Source organism: Podarcis gaigeae, assembly GCF_964106915.1.
Source record: "Podarcis gaigeae genome assembly, chromosome: Z".
In the NCBI taxonomy this organism is placed as follows: Eukaryota; Metazoa; Chordata; class Lepidosauria; order Squamata; family Lacertidae; genus Podarcis; species Podarcis gaigeae.
The window spans coordinates 22,870,541-22,892,550 of record NC_139691.1 but is presented as its reverse complement, the minus strand read 5'-3'; the positions used below and the strand labels follow the sequence as shown (position 1 = coordinate 22,892,550).

Sequence of the window (22,010 nt, the reverse complement as noted above, 5' to 3'; positions counted from 1 at the left end):
CCACTGTGCATTTGTGCACCTCTGTCTACACATAAACACTTTCAGTCATATGCACGAGTGTTTCCTATACACACCTATGGGTAGTGCTTGGTGTTATATATTTGCAATGTGTGGTGTTGGTTAGTACTTCCTCCCCATTACTACCTCCATAAATGCTGAAAACTGGAGATCAATCGTGGGCATGTGGGATCTTCTGTATGCAATGCACTATAACTGAGCTAGGTTCCCTTCCTCGATAAATCTGACAAACATGACCTAGAGCAGAAGCCCTTCCTTCCAAGTAGTATATGTTGACTTGTTTGGTATCCCTGCATCCAACCACTCCCACAAGCCCTCCATTGTGCCTATGGTTCAGAGTAGGTGACTATGCATAAGGCATTCAATGGTTCCTTATGCAGGAGAGAAAACAAGTTGGAAAGACAATGAGTAGAGCAGAACATAAAAAATTGTGTCAGGACAAAATGGTATTTTGATGAGCAGTCATCTTGTTCAAGACTTTGGCTATTGCATGAGAGAAAGGGGAGGAAGAGAGAGAGATTCCATTCAGTACATTCCATCATGAGAGTGCAATGAAACAGCTTAGCTAAATTATACTCTCTCGTCTTTTAGCCTAGAGACTAGCAGAGCCTAGGAAAAGCAGCTGAGCAAGGCTATGGAACTACTATGGTTCACACAGAAGCAAAAATGTTTCTGAAAATTGTAAATGTCCTATGGGTGCACTGTTAGAGCTCAGTCATAGAGAACATGATTCGCTTCAACAGCTCCATTTAAAGGGACCTGGGGAACTTAAGAAGTTTCTGGAGAATCAGGAGAATGACCAATGTGGTCTAACATCTTGTCACACAGTGGCCATCCAGATGCCTGTAGGAAACCTGTAAACAGGACCCAATCACAAGAGCCATCTCCTGTTCTGTGCTTTCCAGCAACTGGCATTCAGAAGCATTATTGCCTCCAACTGTGGAGGCAGAGCAAAGACATCATTGCTAGTGACCATCAGTAGCCCTCTCCTCCACAAATCTGTTTAACTGTCTTTTAAGGCTATCCAAGCAAGTGGTCATCACTGCCCCCTGTGGGAGCTACTGCCATTGTTTATCTCTGTGCTGTGTGAAGTAGTCCTTTGTTTTACAAATAGTACTAAGCAAGAAAGACCATTGGCCTGACTTGTCATCAGTTAATGTTGGCTGGTCTTTTTAGTATTTGCATTGTAAGCTGAGCCTGAAAGGATACATGCCTCAGATCTGTGCATGCACACACACAAACATTCTTGATGCCTTGGCATGAATTTGCCTCTGATTTACTGAGATGGGGATAGTGCTGTAGTGCAGCACAGGAAGGCAGTAGGAGTGGCCACAGTCCACGACAGAGCCTGCCCTTGTTTGTCCCCTGCTTCTGTCTAGGACAGGAATGACAAGCCAGTGGTCTATCATAGGAACACAGGAAACTGCTTTATACTCAGACTATTACATATATTCAAGTTACATATGTTCACCCTGCATATTTCTGCTGTTTCTAATAACCAAACCTACAGCCTGCATAGACCTGCTTCACTTCAATGATGAAACAAAGTTGGGAAATGCATGCATGTGAATAAAAATAAATACATATTTTTTCTGAGGAGAAAGCTGCTGCAGCATTTTACTTTCCACTTGTGTGGCAATAAATTTTAACTGGCTGAAAACTAAAATGGCTATTGGAATGGCTTTAATTTATTGCCGGCTGTCATGGCAGCTGAGAATCTGGGTGGTACAAAAGACTGAGGAATTCCAGTGCCTCTTTCGTCTTGCACAACGAGCCCACTCAAGGAGCACACACTTGCAGATTTTAAGTGACTGGTGCACTTGACTGTGCAACCAGCTTCCAAACACTGGAAGCTACTTATTAAGCAGACATTCATTTTTATAGGATTAGACATATTCATGGTACATCAAGGCTATCAACCACAATGGCTATGCTGTACCTCCACTGTAGAAAGCAGTATGTCTCTGAATACCAGTATCTGTTCTGTTGCCTGTTCACAATCTCCTATCCTTTTCTTAGCTGGCCTCTGGAACATCCAAAGGTTCAGGCCATTGAAATGATTGCCCCTGAGCACTCTCTCCCACTTCGTAGGGCCCATTTGGCTCCCTGGTATACTCCAGAGATTAGGGTGAGGAAACAAGCTGGGAACACAATCAAACACTAGTCAAGCCTACCTAGTGGCAATGAAGGCAGCAAAGAAGGCCTACTTTGCTGCCTCCATTGCATCCTTATTGTGCCGTCCACAGAGCTTCTCCAGGTAGTGTTGGGCCTCTTACAGTCTTACAAAACTTCAAGACATGTTTGGGGATGGATTGGTAAAAAGCATACAGAAAACTCAAAGAATAAATGAGGCATTATCCCTATGTTTCAATATATGCAAATGAAACAAATTTATTAATAGAAATTTGGGGACTATTCAAGAGACCACTGATTTTGTGGAACTGATATCAGGTAATAATAGATTGTAAAGAAAGTGGAGCCAAATAGATTTCTTATTTGTTTATTTATTTAACAAAATTGTATGCTGCTTGATTGTAGTGAAGCCTCTAAGTGGTTTACAAGAAATATTAAAGGGTGTTACATCATGAGTAGGAATCCATAGCTCACTCTTTCTAAACACTTGGGATGCAGGCCAGGTCAGTCTCTGCAATTCTCCCATAAAGGCAGAGCCTCCCCACTTAGTGCGGAGGGGGAGATGTCTCTTGTCTAGCAGCATATGGTCACTTCCTCCAGTGGCATTTTTCTGTTTCCAAAAATGCATCCGTCAAACCTCTTTGGAATCTCAGCTCTGTCAGATCCACTGACCTCCCCAAGCTGTTTCTGTTCTGGGAGATGAATCTGTTTGCTCAGTCCAACTCAATGCACATGTTAAGTCTGAAGGGTGGGGGAAGAGAGAAAGAGAAAGAGCGAGAGCAAACATGCCTGGCACTGGCATCAGAGCACGCTCCTTTCTGAGATACGCTTTCCCCAACACAATACAATGATTCTGAAGAAGTGTGAATGCACACAAAAGCTTATACCCAGAACAAAATTAGTTGGTCTCTAAGGTGCTACTGGACAATTTTTAATTTTATTTATTTATTTCACAATACAGTGAGCTCCTGCATTTCCATGGGCTGTTAAATGCCTAGAATGACTCCAACAAAGACCTGCATGCTTTTAAAATTGAAGTTGAAATTCTGCAGCAGATATACATAACCTCTGGTCCTCTGGGAATTGCTGAACCATAACTCCAGCAAGCATGCCCAATGGCCAGGGATAATGGGAGCAGCATTTGGAGAGCCAAAGGTTCCCCATTCTTTTTTTTCCCCAGTGATGCCATTTCAACTCACATTCTATTTCTTTATTTTGTAACTCCCCCCCCCCCCACGCTTAAATCTTCCCCTACCACATGTTTTGAATTAATCCCTGTTCTTATAATTCTTGACCATTGGCCATGCTGGCTGGGAATGTGTAATCCAAAACACCTAGACACCGGATTGGGGAAGGTTTGTGTAAACTTTAAATGCCAAGCAAGACTTCTTAGGAGAATTTAAAGAAAGAGGAGGACTTGATTCCTTTACAGTTTAATATATTTTCTCATCACCAGATCCCATTTTTTATTGAGCCCCCAACAGATACTCCTGGGCATTGCAAAATAATATGGTGGAGGAATATGGTGGAGGATACTAGCATAGCTTTTCAGGTTCCAACATAGCTCCATACCCAGGCAGTCTACTGGTTCCTCCGGAGAAGGGATGGTTAAATCTGTCAGTTTTAATTTCTCTCTACAGTGGTACCTCAGGTTAAGAACTTAATTCGTTCCGGAGGTCCATTCTTAACCTGAAACTGTTCTTAACCTGAAGCACCACTTTAACTAATGTGGCCTCCTCCTGCTGCTGCACCACTGCCACACGATTTCTGTTCTTATCCTGAAGCAAAGTTCTTAACCTGAGGTACTATTTCTGGGTTAGCGGTGTCTGTAACCTGAAGCATCTGTAACCTGAGGTACCACTGTAGTTACCATTTTCCCAATTATAAGTTCAGTTCTCCACAATTCCACTTCAGTTTGGTGTTGTTGTTTTTAAGTCCTTGTGAAAATTAATCTGCATTTTAGGGCAAATGTATGCTAATATACGGAACACGGGTGGCGCTATGGGTTAAACCACAGAGCCTAGGACTTGCTGATCAGAAGGTCGGCGGTTTGAATCCCCACAACAGGGTGAGCTCCTGCCAATCTAGCAGTTCGAAAGCACATCAAAGTGCTAGTAGATAAATAGGTAATGCTCTGGCGGGAAGGTAAACGGTGTTTCCGTGTGCTGCTCTGCTTCGCCAGAAGCGGCTTAGTCATGCTGGCCACATGACCCGGAAGCTGTACGCTGGCTCCCTTGGCCAGTAAAGAGAGATGAGTGCCGCAACCCTAGAGTCAGTCACGACTGGACCTAATGGTCCAGGGGTCCCTTTACCTTTATGCTAATATACACATTTTTACAAAATTATTTCACCATGCAATTTTCTCTAAATGGTTCAAAATTTACCCTAGTACAGTATATGCATTGGTACACATAACTTGGCTGGAGAACTGCATTGCAAAAGTCAGAGAAGTGTGAATTTGGTGCAAATTTTAATCTGTTTTTTAGTCTATAGTTATTTTGATATTACCAAAGTTTTAAACTATTGTGGTTAATTTTTCTTATTGCTAATATTATTGCTTTATCTTTTCTGTAAAAAAAACTTTGAGGAGGTTGTTTTACAATCAATCAGTGTGTAATGTTTTATTAAATAAATTAATAAATATTATTATTAATATTTAGGTTTTTTAAAAAAGAAATTATCACATTTTACATAGGCCTCAAGGTGATTTGCAAACATACCATAAAAACAACTGAATTTGTTTTAAGAACAATACAGGATGAACACCTAAAAGATATTTCACCCAGCAGGAAAAACTTGTTGAAACAAACATGTTTTCAATTGTTTCGAGAAAGTACAGATTGTGGGTGCCTGTCATATCTTACAATCATAGTACTGTAGAGTTGGCAGGGACTACATGGGTCATCTAGCACAACCCCCCGACATGCCCAAGGTGGAGCCCAAACCCATGACTCTGAAATTAAGAATCTAACGTTCTACCAACTGAGCTACCCCAGCTGCTTGAAAGTAACGCTGTTCCATCAAAAAGGGGCAGCCACATGGAAAGCCCTGCTCTGAGTGACTGTGGAGTGGGGCTCCTGATATTTTGGGAACATTGAGGAGAAACTCTCCTGCACAGCACAGTGACCTTCTGGGCAAAAAAGGATAAGGGTAGTAGTATTTTTCTAGAAAAAGAGATGCCAGAATTAACCATGAACACCTCCCTTGTTCTCCTATAATGGCAATGGTGCCCACCTGAGAGGGGCTGGTACTGAGTTCTGGTGAGTTCCTTCTGAAATAAAGCCCTGCCTGAAACTGTCTGCAGACAAACGCTGTTTCCCTCGGCCTGTAAAATGAGATGACCGCCGCAACCCCAGAGTCGTCTGCAACTGGACCTAACTGTCAGGGGTCCTTTACCTTTTTTAAGGTGACCACATGCATTGAGTTCACCATCTCTCTCCTTTTTTAAGACATATGCAGCCTAGCACTTGCCTGTCAAGGACCCCCAAGTCACCACTGAATAAAAACACAGTTCACACAGCATTTTTGTTTGGGTTTTTGGCATAATTTTGGCCACAACTTTATTGAATTACAGTATGTGAGTGGTTCCTTAGGCATTGGTTAGCGACTATCTGTCCCACTTGGAGGTAGGAACAGAACTGACAACCACACCCATGTGGAAGTCAGTAAGGGCAAACAATTTTGGGGAGAGAATAAAGCTGGGTGCCAGGCTCACACCTCTCCCCAAATGCTCCCTGGGGCTCTTGCGTGGCCCTAGTCCTTTGTCAGGGATACGGACAAAAGCATGGTGAGCCCCTGGATTCCTTTAACGGAATACCCTTGCAGCAGCAGCAGCATTGGAGGGGCAGGCACAGCCAACCTCATCCTCTAAACCAACCAAAAAATTAACCAATGCCTAACAGCAACCTTACAAGTTGTGACAATTTGCTACGCAGTAGGCAATCCCAAGTGGCCCCAGCCAATCAGCCAAATGGTAAAATTCCTACCAGGCCCCTGCTCCAATGCAGACAACCCCATTACAGGCATAGCAAGGTCAGCGCAAACAAACCCTAATTAAAGGGAGGATGGTCCCATCACCTCCTGGCAAATAGAAGAGGAAGAAATGGAGGCAGTGAGAGATTTTACTTTCTTGGGCTCCATGATCACTGCAGATGGTGATAGCAGTCACAAAATTAAAAGACACCTGCTTCCTGGGAGAAGAGCAATGACAAACCTAGACAGCATCCTAAAAAGCAGAGACATCACCTTGCCAACAAAGGTCCGTATAGTTAAAGCTATGGTTTTCCCAGTAGTGATGTATGGAAGTGAGAGCTGGACCGTAAAGAAGGCTGATTGCCGAAGAATTGATGCTTTTTGAATTATGGTGCTGGAGGAGACTCTTGATAGTCCCATGGACTGCAAGAAGATCAAACCTATCCATTCTTAAGGAAATCAGCCCTGAGTGCTCACTAGAAGGCCAGATCGTGAAGCTGAGGCTCCAATACTTTGGCCACCTCATGAGAAGAGAAGACTCCCTGGAAAAGACCCTGATGTTGGGAAAGATTGAGGGCACAAGGAGAAGGGGACGACAGAGGACTAGATGGATGGACAGTGTTCTCAAAGCTACGAACATGAGTTTGACCAAACTGCGGGAGGCAGTGGAAGACAGAAGTGCCTGGCGTGCTCTGGTCCAGGGGGTCATGAATAGTCGGACACGACTAAACGGCTAAACAACAACAACAAGGGCGGGTAATCCGATGTGCTCAGCGAAAAGAGGAAGCTAAACACTGCGCACAGGCACCCCCATCCATCAAATAAAATTGCAACCATTAATTTTCCCCAGCAACACTGGGGGTGCCCAGTCAAATTCGTGGCCATCCAAACTAACCTGCCCAGCAACAGGGGATGTCATGGTTGCTCCTACCACAATACGTGCTCTCCATGAAGGAGAACCCGCTTTGTAAGAAACTCCCCCGGGGCCTAATTTGATCAGTAGAACAGGCATGTCCAACTAGTAGATCGTGATCTACCGGTAGATCCCTGGCTGATCCTGGGAGATCGCGGGACCCTTATTGATCATGGGATTAAATAAAGTTTACCGAAAATTAACAAATAAAAGCTGAAGAACTCTGGGCAATGCTACCCCAAAAAAGCTCAACAACTCTGGGCTCAACAATTGTGGGCAATCCTCCGCAAAAAAAATTCAATAACTCTGGGCAATCCACCCACACCATACATGCTCCTCCTCTCTCCAATGACAATAGGTAGATCACTGCCAGGTTTTTAAAACTGGGAGTAGATCACAGTCTCTTGGGAGTTGGACATGCCTATAGTAGAGTGTTTGGTATGTGGTGGGCGTGGCTTGTGTGTTTTTCTTCAGAATCAGCCCCATCCTTCAGTCTGTGTTCCGTTAAGAATGTCAGTTAAGACGGACCAACTGCCTCTTCTTGCCTCATATTGTATGGACATAAAATCTGCATCAGCAGAAGAGGCAGAAAAAGTAAAGTGGGAAAAGCAGGACAGAAAGGCAAGGACAGAAATTTCAATTTATTTGAGTGACAGTGACTTAACACCACATAAGAAATGTTAAGACTGCCAAAGAGTTGTGGCAAGGTCTGAAAGAGTTGTATGAGAGAAACACTCTGAATGAGAGACTGTATTTTTCAAGAAAGCTGTTTAATTTAAAATAGAAAGCAAATGGAGATTTAGAAAAGCATCTAGGTCAAGTTACAGAGTTGATGGATCATTTAGATATTATAGGCAAGGAATTTGAAGAAGTGATTTTAATTCTGTCAAGTTTGCCTGAAAGTTAGTTTTTGATACGTGCAGGAGACTAAAGATAAACGTGATATGAAATATGTTGTATCAAGGCTTAAAGAGGAGACTGCTAGGAGAGCTGAAAAGGCAGCAGAGTGTGAAACGTTAAGTATTTACTGATACGTATATATTTAAAAATAAGGCTGCTTTTCAAGCTGCGGCCAAAAGAGACAAATCTATATGCTTTTTGTGTGGGAAATAGAACATTTTGCAAGGAATTATACAAAACAAAGTGTTACTAATAAAGAAAAGTTCCAGGGTAGTGACAGAAAGCAAACCAAAAATGCTTTTACAGTTCATCAGAACTATCTAGCAATCTCAAGTTATAGGAAAATTGATACTATTAACAGTAACTCTTCTGGTTGGTTAATTGATTTGGGAGCTTCATTGCACATAACACGTGATGCTATTTTTTTCAGAGAGTTAAATGAAAACTCATCAGAGACAGTTACAGTTGCAAATGGCCACAAAATTTCTGTGCAAGGAAAAGGAACAGGTTTGCTCAAATGTGTTCAGGCAGAAGAACAGTTTGCAATGAAGTGAGAGGTGTAGTTTACTTGCCAGAGTTAACAGTTTGCTGAGTGTGTCAACCCTGACCAAACGTGGTTTTAATGTAAATTTTAATCACAACAGATGTGTAATTACCAAAGATGGACTTTTATACACACAAGGTTTTGAAAGTAATGGAGTCTTTATGCTAGATACAGGCCAAGAAGAATATGGTCAAGAAGAATATAAGTGCAACCTGTGGCACATAAGGTTTGGGAATAGAGACTTCAGGATTATTGCAGACCTGCCAAAGAAAGGTTTGGTGAGAGAAATGGAAATTAAACCTTGTAAAGTTGACCTGAAGGGTGAAATATGTGAAAGTTGTTTGTTGGGGAACAAGACCTTCTATCCCCAAGCAAAGCCAGAAAAGTTCAACAGAACCTTTGCAACTTATTTATACTGATATAAATTCAACTGATCTCATGGGAAAAGTAAGTATGTATTAATGTATATTGTCGATTATTTGCAAAATAAAGGAAAAATCAGAAACTGCAGAGAAATTGAAGATGTTTATTGCAAGTGTTGAAAACCAATTTGGGAGAAAGCCATGAGCAATACTTTCAAACAATGGTGGTGAGGGCATGTCACACCACATCAAATCTTATCTAGATGAAAGTGGTATTAAACATTTGCACATTACCCCACTTACTCCAGAACAAAATGCTGCGGAGGAGAGAAAGAATCACTCTCTGATGGAGCTGGTCAGATATATATTTACGGAGTCTAATTTATCATTGAATATTGGGATGAGGCAGTGATGACAGCAACATATTTGCAGAACAGACTGCCAACAAAAGCTACAAATAAAACAGCATTTGAACTTTGGTTTGGAAGAGTACCGAACATCAGTCAGAGTCTTTGGATCTAAAGTTTTGCATATGTGACAGCACAAAGACATACCAAACTTATCACCAGGACTGAGTTAAGAATATTTGTTGGCTTTGAGAAGGGGCACAAAAGTTACAGAATTCTTAATCCAAAGGCAAGAGAAGTGAAAGTGAGAAGCATAGCATATTTCAGAGAAGGAGAGCAATCTTGTGCACGTGTTCCTAATCTGAACAATTTTAAAGAGAAACAGAGAAGAGAAGATAATAGATGAGCCAGAAGAAATAAGCAAGTGTTTTGTAAGATATTTTAAACAATTATGCAAGGAAGATATAGAAGAAGAACAGGACATAGCACAAGCTTGGAAGACAAAAGAAATACCAACGAAAGAACAATGGCAAGGGAAACTTATGGAATATGCAATACTGGCAAAATTAACAGATAAATTACATGAAAAGGATAATAAAGACTTTAAAAGAGAATGGAAACCATTTACAGCATATATGAAGAAGCAACATAAAGAATTGGACTCACTGGCAGGGTTTGAATAAACAAACAATTGTATATAACAAAAAGTAAGATTATATGTATGGAGGGAAATTAGGAAACAACATGCAGGGTGAGTAATATGGAAATAAAACAAAATGGGAATATGAGGGAAGTCCAGGGGAGGGGGGAAATGTGGAAAATTGTTAGAGAAATATTGTTAGAAGATGAATACATGGAAAAACCAATAAAAATATTTTTAAAAAACAGAAGAAGAACAAGACGTAATAAAATATCTCCAGGGAAAGGAAATCCCAAAGGTGGTAAAAGACAAAATTGGACAATTCAAATCACCTATATCTATGATGGAACTACACCAAGCTATCTCAAAGGCCAATATTGGAAAATCCCCGGGACCAGATGGTCTGCCAGCAAAACATTATAAAAGACTAGAAGAGGTGTTAGTCTTACCTCTGAAGATACTTATGAACAAGATCTTGGAAGATGAAAGAATACCAGCGAATTGGCAAGCAGCTAACATAGTGTTGATACCTAAGCAAGGAACAACTCAAGAATCTGTTAATAACTATTGACCAATCTCATTGCTTAATAATGATTATAAACTGTATGCAGGAATTCTGACCAATAGATTAAAAAAAGTACTCAAAGATATTATTAATGAAGATTCTTGCCATATAGACAAATGAAAAATAATATGAGAATGTTGATTAATGTAATTGAATATCTAGACTTAAACCCAGGAAAGAAAGCAGCCTTTATGCTAGTGGATGTAGAGAAGGTGTTCAACAATGCTTCCTGGAAGTTCTTTAATAGCAATGGGAGACCATTTTACTAGAGGAATAAGGGCAATCTATGAAAAACAGAAAGGCAATCTGATAATTAATAGTGAAATGACGGAGTCTATCCAAATAGAAAAAGGGGCCAGGCAGAGTTGTCCACTTTCCCCCTTACTGTTTATTATAGTCCTAAAAATACTTACACTGGATATAAGAAAAGATCAAGAAATTCAAGGAATAACATGGGGGGGGGGGGAAGGAATCCTTTAAACTGAAAGCTTTTGCGGACGATTTAATCTTAATGGTGGAATAGCCAGAAGAAAGTATTCCAAAAATCTTAGAAAAAATGAGGGAATTTGGTAGGTCTCAGGGTTCAAACAACCTGCTGCCAGGTTGGTGATAGCAAAAAATTGGAAAGGGGGCAATGTCCCCTCAGTAGAGGATTGGTTTAACAAATTATGTGAATTCATAGAGTTGGCTAAAATGACAGCAACCATTAGACTTCAGTCGAATCAAAAACTTAAGAAGGAATGGAACTGTTTAGAAGAATATATGACAAGACATCGTTCCAAAACAAATTTATTGATTTGCATGGACTAAGTTCATAAAGGAGTGGGAAAATATTGTAAGATTGTTCTGGGGCCAAAGTAACTAATATATATAACACAATGACAAGTTCAAGATGTATCAACGGTTGTCGTGCTGTGGTGGAGGAAAGTCACAATAATAGAATGAGATAGATACAGAATGGAAAACGGGAGTTTTATTAATGTAACAATTTACACTGTATATTATGTATACAGTGGTACCTCGGGTTACATACGCTTCAGGTTACAGAGTTCACTAACCCAGAAATAGTACCTGGGGCCTAATTTGATCAGTAGAATGTTTGGTACGTAGCTTGTGTGTTTTGCTTTGGAATCAGCCCCTCCCTTCAGTCTGTACTGTGGTACCTCAGATTAAGTAGTTAATTCGTTCCGGAGGTCCGTACTTAACCTGAAACTGTTCTTAACCTGAAGCACCACTTTAGCTAATGGGGCCTCCTGCTGCTGCCGTGCCGCCGGAGACTGATTTCTGTTCTCATCCTGAAGCAAAGTTCTTAGCCTGAAGCACTATTTCTGGTTAGCAGAGTCTGTAACCTGAAGTGTATGTAACCTGAAGCGTATGTAACCTGAGGTACCACTGTATTCCGTTAAGAATGTCAGTTAAGAGCAGGGGTCGGCAATGTGCAGTCCATGGGCCGGATCCAGCTCACGAAGACTGTTTTACTGGCCCAGGAGCCACCCCCGAACCAAGCCGCCTGCTTGGCAAGTCCCCCACGTGCTGCACTAAACCGGCGTGGCACGGGGACTCACCGAGCAGCGCCAGAAATTGCGTCTGCACACACACAGATACCAGAAATCACTTCTGCACATGTCCAGATGCCAAAAATTGCTTCTGTGCAGGCACGATTTTTGGTGTCTGGGCATGCGCAGAAGCGATTTCCGGCGCCACGGACATGCACAGATGTGATTTCCAGTGTCATGCTGCGCTGGTCTGGCCCATGGACAATCTCCACAGGAGTGATCTGGCCCATGGCCGGTAAGCCTTGCCAACCCCTGGTTAAGAGGGAGCAACTGCCTCTTCTTGCTTCTTGTCTCAGACTTGCCTCATGTGGTTGTACTGTATTTAGTTTCTCTCATTATGCTACAGTGGTACCTCGGGTTACAGACACTTCAGGTTAAAGATGCTTCAGGTTACAGACTCCGCTAACCCAGAAATAGTACCTCGTGTTAAGAACTTTACCTCAGGATAAAAACTGAAATTGCGTGGCGGCGGCGCAGCAGCAGCGGGAAGCCCCATTAGTTAAAGTGGTACCTCAGGTTAAGAACGGACCTCCGGAACGAATTAAGTTCTTAACCCGAGGTACCACTGTATTTTGTTAGTTTCCTTTACAGTATTATTAAAGCTTAGTTTAGATTTACATGAACCACTTACTTTTCTCAATGAAAGAGAAACTCTGCTGAAGAATGGTAGAATATCCTAAACTTGGGTGAGTGAGGGGATATTCCCAGTTAGCCAGAAGGAATGATTTTGTTCATCATCCCCACCTCCACAACAGGACCAGCATCACCACAAACACATTTTAAGTCTGCTTCTTTTCAAGGGGAGTGCCAAGCACACACTCCCCTTGAAGGGAGCACACAAACTGAGGCCTTTCCTGCTCCTCTTTCACCAAAATCAACAGAATACATTGTTTTGGATGAGCCACCAGGGATGTCAGAAACCTCCTCAAACCTCCCCAAAGGCAAGCTGAAGGGCTTATTTAAGATCAGATTTCTACTTGCATTTGGGGTGCTGCGAAGCCATAGCAATGGGAAAATGCACTGAGATGGTAAAGGGATTACATTATTCCTGCATGAGTGCAGTGATGAGCTAATGGAAGCAGCACATTCACAATGATTACATCTGGCTGAGCGCCAAGGGGCAGAGGCAGGCAGGGAAAGTCCCTTGCACGAGTAAATGGCTAGTAATTTAAGGCTGGCTCTGTATTGTTGCACCTCTTTGGGAGGGGCAGCTTATCAGGCAAGATCTACAATAAATAATGCAATCACAACAATATAAAAGAGGCAAGGAGAGGAATGCAAAATGATAGAATCTCCTAAAATTATGAATTGTTTAGAGCAGCCTTCACCAACCTGATGGCCCCTGGTTATCTGGACTGCCACTCCCACCAGTTCTAGCCAGCACTGTCATGGTAGCCAAGACTCATGGGAGTTGTAGTCCAAAACAGCTGGAAGGCACCAGTTTGGTGAGGCCTACTTTAGAGCACAGGTAGGCCACCTGCAGCGCTTCTCTTAATTTTGTGCAACTCCTGATGCTGCCTCATTTCTCCATCCTTCTTATTTCTTATGTAAACTTCTTATGTAAAAGTGCATAGATTCTTTATACAGCATACTGTACATCATTTCATCTTACTAGATGAGGGCATAGGTGGCAAATACCCAACGCTTACAGATAGCTCCCCTTTCTGGGCTCACAGACCAGCACCCCAATTGTGCAGATAAGGATAACATCAAAGCAAACCAATTAATGTATATCGAAACAAATGAGCTCATTGCTGCAACCGATACCAATTAATTGTTGGGTTATCTTGAATATTTATTTATTTATTTATTTATTTATTTATTTATTTATTTATACCCCGCCCATCTGACTAGGTTTCCCCAGCCACTCTGGACAGCTCCCAACAGAATATTAAAAACATGATAAAGCATCAAACATTAAAAACTTCCCTAAACAGGGCTGCCTTCAGATGTCTTCCAGAAGTCAGGTAGTTGTTTATTTCCTTGACATCTGATGGGAGGGCATTCCATAGGGTGGGTGCCACTACCATGAAGGCCCTCTGTCTGGTTCGCTGTAACCTCACTTTTCGCAGTGAGGGAACTGCCAGAAGGCCCTCGAACCTGGACCTCAGTGTCTGGGCTGAACGATGGGGGTGGAGACGCCCCTTCAGGTATACTGGGCTGAGGTCATTTAGGGCTTTAAAGGTCAGCACCAACACTTTGAATTGTGATGTTAGCAAAGCTTCTGGAACAGCTCACCTTTGGTTCAACACTTTGGTTCAACACAGAAGCAATTCTCCCCAATTGTGATTCCCAGCAACTGGCATATTATCTCCAACATTGGAAGGAGAACATAGCCATCATGGCTGGTAGCCATTGAAAGCCTTGTCCTCATGCATTTGTCTAATCCTCTTTTAAAGCCACCCAAGTTGGTGGCCTTCACTACCACCTTGTTCCATAGTTTAACAAGATTTAAGGCATTCAGTGTCACAAGGTATTATGGCCACCAGCTTAAGTTCGTATGACATCCAGGTTCAGAGGCAGCATATAGGGATGGGCTATTATTGTGTGGCATCTGGCTGACCACAGCTGGAAATGGGATGCTGGACTTGATGGACTCTGTATGCACCCAGCAAAGCAATACTCCATCTTCTGGTATTTATAAATGTAGAGGGCTGTCCAGACCAGTAGGTTTGATTAAGATAGCTCCTTCCGATCATAAATTTGGGGCACCAAGTCTTAAACCCACCTGTGAGCCCAACCAGGAGCACAAAGTGTGGTTCTGGGGACACACTTGTACACCATCAACTAAAATAATGTAAAATTAGCAATGATTGCCTACTTGGGGTCTTAGTAAAGACAGCAGACCAGAAAGGGAAACAGTCTGCAGAGTGATGGTAGAAAGACGCATCAAGGCCTTTACTATCAAAGACTGGCCACAAACTTATTTTTGTGCCTTAGCTGCAGAGCAGGATTAGACTAGCTGAGCAGCAGGGACTTGAACAAATTCAGCAGCAGGACCCACAATTATCCTTAACTCGGCTTGGTGCTGCTTCCCAGGGGATGAAAGAGGCCAGAAAATTGGCTGCCAGCCCCAGGGCCTAGAAATCACTACTTGTGGCATTGGCTCCATCCCCATAATCTCATGAAACAACTATGCTATTATGCACAGTATGTTCGCTGTAGCCCTGCTCAGCAGAAGCTCAGCCCAACAGGCAGGATGGGAGGGGCTGCCTTTGGTTGAATTCCTGCAGGGGGATCACAGAGTCCTCAACCCCTCTCCCCAACACACACCCAACACACAGGGTCAAACCAAATCATCCAGCCAGTGATCTGCACCCTGCAGCCTTTCTGAGTGCCCAGGTTTCCTGACAGCCCTGTGACATCCTCAAAAAGGCTTTTCTTTAAGTGCAGGCATTCGGGATGCTGCCTACCCTGCTCCTGACAACAATTCATTGGGGTTTTTTGTTTAAAAGAGAAAAAGGACAAACTAAGCATCCCACTCCTCTTCCTCATTACAAACCTGAAGCTCTAAAGAATAGTAGTAAAGTTATTGTAAGCATTGTGGGGGACGTGGGTGGTGCTGTGGGTAAAAGCCTCAGTGCCTAGGGCTTGCCGATCGAAAGGTCGGCGGTTCGAATCCCCGCGGCGGGGTGCGCTCCCGTTGCTCAGTCCCAGCGCCTGCCAACCTAGCAGTTCGAAAGCACCCTCAGGTGCAAGTAGATAAATAGGGACCGCTTTCTAGTGGGAAGGTAAACGGCGTTTCCGTGTGCAGCTCTGGCTTGCCAGAGCAGCGATGTCACGCTGGCCACGTGACCCGGAAGTGTCTTCGGACAGCGCTGGCCCCTGGCCTCTTGAGTGAGATGGGCGCACAACCCCAGAGTCTGGCAAGACTGGCCCGTACGGGCAGGGGTACCTTTACCTTTACCTTATTGTAAGCATTGAAGTGGAGAGTCCAAAAGTTGCTGGTGTCAAGACCATCTATTACAGAATGCAACAGGTACAGTCTGTCCTGTAGGGACTTTGTTCATGTGCTCTATGAATGGCTACCAGCCCACCACAAAAGTCTTTATCTCTTTTTGCCCGCTAGGCATGGGAAAAAATTGTGTCAGATTTTGATAAAGTGCTATCTCCCAAATCATGTTATACCATGTTTGTACGATTAAAAATATTTGCTTCTTTCTAGTTTCTGGCCATCATTGTTCTTGCTGTCCTTAATAAGTGACCAATTACATGTTTATTCAACAATCCTTGGTTGTCTCCGTTGAGTACACCTAACAATGCTACATACATTTTTCAAAAAGTGGAATTGTTACAGGAATCAGTGCAACGAGATCTTTTCTAAAAGATAAAAGGAAGAATGAGTACACTGAATTCAGGTGCTCAGTAATCACACATAAAAAACACAGTCTTCCTACACTTCCATTAAAATAAGGGAAGACACAGATTCACAGAATTGTAGACTTGGAAGGGTCCCCAAGGTGAATTTAGTCCAATCCCTGCTAAATAATCCCTGACAGATGGCCATCCAACCTTTGTTTAAAAAAATCCAATGAAGAATGTCCACCACATTCTGAGGCAGCCCATTCTACTGTTGACCATTGGAAAGTTCTTCCTAGTGTTTACAGTGGTACCTTGGTTTAAGAACAGCTTAGTTTATGAACAACTAGGATTAAGAATGCTGCAAAACCAGAAGTAGGTGTTTTGGTTTGTGAACTTTGCCTTGGAAGCAGAACACATTCCACTTCCTGTTGAGTGTAAATTGAGTCCCCTGCTGCTATGGGAAAGCACACCTTGGTTTAAGAACGCTTTGGTTTAAGAATGGACTTCTGGGAAGGATTAAGTTTGTAAACCAAGGTACCACTGTATTTGGAATCTCCTTTCTTGTCTTTTGAATCCATTGGTTTTGGGTCCATCCCTCTGGACCAGCAGAGAACAAGTTTATTCCATCTTCTATATGGCAGCCCTTCAGATATGTGAAGATGGCTATCATATCTCCTCTCAGTCTTTTCTTCTCCAGGATAAATATGCCCAGCTCCAACTCATGAGCTAATTTATCCTATGGGGTTTTTGGAGATCAGGAAGCACAGCAGCTAGAGAGGCTGCAAAGAGCTGGAGAAATGTGTGACAGGAAGACATACACACTGCCCACCCGCCATAGCTACCTCACAGTGATAAACTCCATCTTGCACCCTTTAAAAGCATAAAGAAACTATAAAGCACCTTGAAAAAGAGGCAGAGAAATTGAATCCCCTTTCACAGATGAAGAAAACTTTTTTAAAATCTGGGTTTCTCAAAATTTTGGCACAGTAAGAGTTGATACACTGCTTTACCTTTCCATCAGTTGTGTGGTTTACCTGAAAATAGTATCTTCGTCTCTTTCCATACAGGTGAATAGAGAAGGAGTAACCATTCATTTGTATTGATTAGGGAGAATGATCTTCAATGGGAGAACACTGAAGCAGGGAGGAGGGCACTGTTCCTGTCCTGCCGCAGACCCTTTGTGAGGACAAAACCACAGTTTCGCAAACTACATGTGACAGTCACATGGAAGATCCTTGCCTGGTGCTTACTGCATCTTTGCTTATACTTTGAGGTTGCAATCCTATATACCTGGGAGTAAGTTCTGTTGGACTTAACTGGGGCTCACTTCTGTATGTATGGGAGTTACACTGCAAACAGGAGGTTAGGGTCTCTGAATTAGAGCACGAGGTGGTGGAAAGAGGTACTCACCAATTTCTACAAGCCCATATTCAGGGTCTAAGTACCCACCCTTCAGCTTCCACCACCATCCCACCCTGCAATTTAATAAAAAATAAAAAGCCCAGTCTTAAAAAAAATAAAAACCTATTTTGTGGCTTTTCAAAATGCAGTTAGACCCTCAAAGGGAAAAAATACAGGGGCATTTCCCCCTATAGGATTAACTGCTATACATTTAAAGCTCTCTTACACCAAAGAATCTGTGAGAAGGTCTCTATTACCCTCACTGAGGTATGATTCCCAAAGTAGTTTAACAGTCAGTCCTGTTTCCCATGGACAAGGGTGCAGGCTCCTAGGGGCCACGGCACTTTGGAAACCCACCCCCACCTTTTTTTTTTTTTTTTTGAGGAGGCTAGGCCCCCTCAATGTTCAGAGTGCTCCACGTGCAATGTCTTGACATCATGCAATGTCATCGTGTGACATTCTAACGTCAGAACGTCACAGTGTGCCCTCTCAGTTATCTGGAGAAGGTGGCACCTCTGCCTATGAAAACTTGGAATCATAGCTCTGTGTGGGGAATAGGGATCTCCTAACAACTCCCAGTAGTGATGTATGGAAGTGAGAGCTGGACCATAAAGAAGGCTGATCGCTGAAGAATTGATGCTTTTGAATTATTGTACTGGAGGAGACTCTTGAGAGTCCCATGGACTGCAAGAAGATCAAACCTCTCCATTCTGAAGGAAATCAGCCCTGAGTGCTCACTGGAAGGACAGATCGTGAAGCTGAGGCTCCAATACTTTGGTCACCTCATGAGAAGAGAAGACTCCTTGGAAAAGACCCTGATGTTGAGAAAGATGGAGGGCACAAGGAGAAGGGGATGACAGAGGACGAGATGGTTGGATGGCGTTCTGGAAATTACCAGCATGAGTTTGACCAAACTGCGGGAGGCGGTGGAAGACAGAAGTGCCTGGCGTGCTCTGGTCCATGAGGTCACGAAGAGTCGGGCACGACTAAACAACTAAACAACAACAGCAACAAACAACAACTCACAGTACCATAAACAAACTACACTTCCCATGCTTCTTTGGGGAAAGGAATAATTATTTAAAGTGGTACAGTACTGTTTTAAATATATAGCACAGATTAGGGCTTAAATTGAAAAAAAGAAGAAAAAGGCGGGAGAAACAGTATCCTGTTTTCCACAGGAGGCAGTGATGACCACTAACCCCAATGGCTTTAAAAGAGGATTAGAAAAATTCATGAAGGATAAGGCTATTAGTGGCTATTAGACTTGATGACTATGCTCTGTCTCCACAGTTGGAGGCAATAATGCTTCTGAATACCAGTTGCTACAAACCACAGGAGAAGAGAGGGCTCTTGTACCCAAGTCCTGCTTGTGGGTTTCCCACAGGCATCTGGTTGGCCGCCATGAGAACAGGATGCTGGAATAGATGGGCCATTGGTCTGATCCAGCAAGCTCTTCTTATGCTTTTCCCAGCTGCACCACCTCAGTCAAATCTAGAGCTCCCTGTGACAGCCTTAAAATACAGACAAAAATATTGTGATATCTGGTCATGGATCCCGCATGTCAAGTTTAAGTCAGGTGCAAGGGCGGGGGAGAATTGCTTTCTCCCAAAGCCAACAAAATAAGGGAGAACTTGTGTCTTCCATTAAAAGTTTTTATCATATCACTTTTGCTCACTGTATGTTAATGCATACTATCACAACTACTGTACAAGTACAAAAAATTCAAGAAAATGTAAAAGACTGGGGAAGGGGAAGCAAAACTAATTTTCACCTGGAGCAGCAAACTAGCCCATGATGGCCTGCAGTGGTGTATCATAGGGGGATCCAGCGGGGGGCATGGCCCTGGGTGCACAATTCTGAGGGGACACAACCAGGTGCTCCCACACAGGTGCCAGCTTCCACAGGGATCCCCATCCTGCCTTGGTGAAGGTGGAAGAGCAGCTCAGGCCCACGGTGAGTGGGTGTGAATAGAGGGATGTAGACAAGGGGCCACCCCAGCCCAGCAGTCTTCTCCACGAGCGTCAGAGGGAGGATTCACCTGCCAAGGGCTGTATTGGCTAGCCGGGCTCCCCCCTGCATGGGCAGGCTATGCAATGCGGCCCCACTCTGTTGGGGGGGAACTGCGTCATTGTCAGCGGCTTGCCCACCCCTGGTGCTAGCAACCCATGTTACTCCACTGCTGGCTTGCAGGTGCAGAGATGGGCAACAGCCTCAGTATACATTGACACCTGAGACAGGCCTCAAGCTGACTAGGAGACTGTGTTCATGTGCTAACCTCTCCAATGGGCTGCCCAAGCTAAGTCTTCCCAGCTTCTCAAGATACAGTATACAATATATTTAAATCACCAAGGAACAGAGGATGCCAGGGTAGGAAGGAGCAATAATTTATAGGAGTGAAGACATCCAGTCCAGGTACTGGAATTTGAAGTCAGTTGCTTTCAAATTGCTAAATCAGTTGGAGAATTCCCAGGCAAATCCACAGAATTATGTGTCTAATATTCTCATTCCTTCTTATTATGAACCTTAATGTTATCAGCCATTATTATTATTATTATTATTATTATTATTATTATTATTATTATTATTATACTTTCTCACCCAATGGCATACCCACACAAACCACAGCATCTGACAGCCAGCAAGAAGCAAATCCAAGTCACAGAACTGCAGTCACAAGAATGCCCCCGAGTGCTCAAGCCCAGCTGTATGGCAAGCTCACAGCCACTGGCTAATCGGCTTCTAAAACCTGAGATGCCAGGACTCAAGGCGGTCAAGAAGCCGTAATCTCTGACCTGGAAATTCCATTTGCTCATCCAAGAGATGCATGGAATGCTGACCTTGGTTACGCAGCTGCAGTGAGGCAAAGCACTCTGCACATGCTTCTAGGTACTTTCTCATGTCCTGCAAGCGGGGCCCTCGTGGGCTCCCATACAAACCAGTTTCTAGTCTTCGAGGCCTCCCTCCCAACACCCTCACGTGCCCTTCTGTTGTGGAAATTGCCCGAAAGGGAATGCAGTAAGCCAACATCGGTGGTTTTCCAAAGTACCCACCCAATATATGCCACAGAATGATGTGCAAAAAACGATGTCCTTCTCCAGAGAGCTCCCTGAGCTACCCTGTCTTTATGGATCCCTAGATGTAAGGGTCCCGCCCCGCCCCCATATCCTTCGCTCTCCACTTTGGAACACCTACCCCCACCCCACCTCTCTCTAGTTAAGGCTGACAGCGGAATCCTTCCCTCTCTCCCCCACGCCCCGCTCTCTCGCGCTCTCCCTGCCCGCCCCCCTTCTCTGCTAATAATGGCACGCATGCCCTCCTGCCCACATTCTAGCAACCGGGAATGTGCCAAGCGCGGCAGCAGGCAGCAGGCAGCAGCCAGCCAGCCACCCACTCGCCTTGCCCTGCCACTTCCCTCGCGCAATGCAATGGAGCCCCCTCCAGCCTCCCCACCACCATGCGCCCCCTCCCCTCCTCTTTCCCGGAAAAAAGAGTGAGCGGGGGGGGGGAGTACTTTTTGCTAGCCCACAAATCCAGGGTGCCCAAAGGCGCTCTCACTCTCGCTGTCTCCCTCCTCGCCTGCCAAGCCCTAGATCCGGGGGTGGGGAGGGAGCCAAAAAGGATAGCATCAGCCGGCCAACCCGCCCTTCCAGCGCATCGCCATGCAAAGTCAGAGCCCTTCACATTTTGCATCACCCTGCAGCGAAACGGAGGGAGGAGGGGAAAAAATGGGGGGGGGGAGAATTCTTTTCAAAAATGCAAAGCAAGAAATCGCATTTCCACATTGTCACCTGCTGGGATGCTGGAAGCGACGGTGATGGGCTCAGCGCCTGCAGCTGCCGCTGCAGCTCCTGTCTCCGCCTGCCATGCTACTTGAGAAGGCTGCAGAACCGAGGATGCACCCGCAGCTTCTGCTCTGACTATCGCAGCAGCTCCTACTGCCTCTCTCGGTGCGTGCAGGAGAGCGCACGCGCGGCGGAGGCTCGGTGCGCGAGCGCTTCCCTGCGAGCTTTGGGCTCCGCAGTACGAGCACAGCGCATGCGCCTCCATCACCACCACCACAACCAGCAGCAGCTTCTCTAGCTGTGGGGAGAAGAAGACAACCCCTCCCCCCAATACCCATCGCATCCATCCGTGGGGAGGCTGTCATCAATGCTGGAGTTGGCAGAGCATTTGCTTTGCACGCAGAAAGCGCCAGGCTCAGTCCCCACCTGCCCAGATATGGCGGGGAATGAAATCCTGGAAAGAAGCTGCCAATCGGTGCTGGGAATACTAGCTAGATCAGTTACTGTATTCCCAAAGTGGGTGGTACTGCCCTTTGGGATGGAATTACCCAGGTGTGGCACTGAAAGGCAAG

At 44.2% G+C, this 22,010-nt stretch overlaps 1 protein-coding gene across 5 annotated transcripts in view; it reads right to left on the bottom strand.

The window, feature by feature from the left end:
• The window catches only part of LOC310836673 (actin-binding protein WASF3-like), a 78,990-nt gene extending 57,347 nt beyond the window's left edge, over positions 1–21,643 (bottom strand). For 2 of the 5 annotated variants that reach the window (XR_014560176.1, XM_083722349.1), the window contains exon 1: positions 21,445–21,641. The gene's annotated coding sequence lies outside the window, so the exon portion shown is untranslated. Of the gene's footprint in view, positions 1–21,444 lie in introns of all 5 variants that reach the window. The other 3 variants (XR_014560177.1, XM_083722348.1, XR_014560175.1) reach the window with 2 other exon arrangements.
• Between the last annotated feature and the right edge of the window lie 367 nt (positions 21,644–22,010).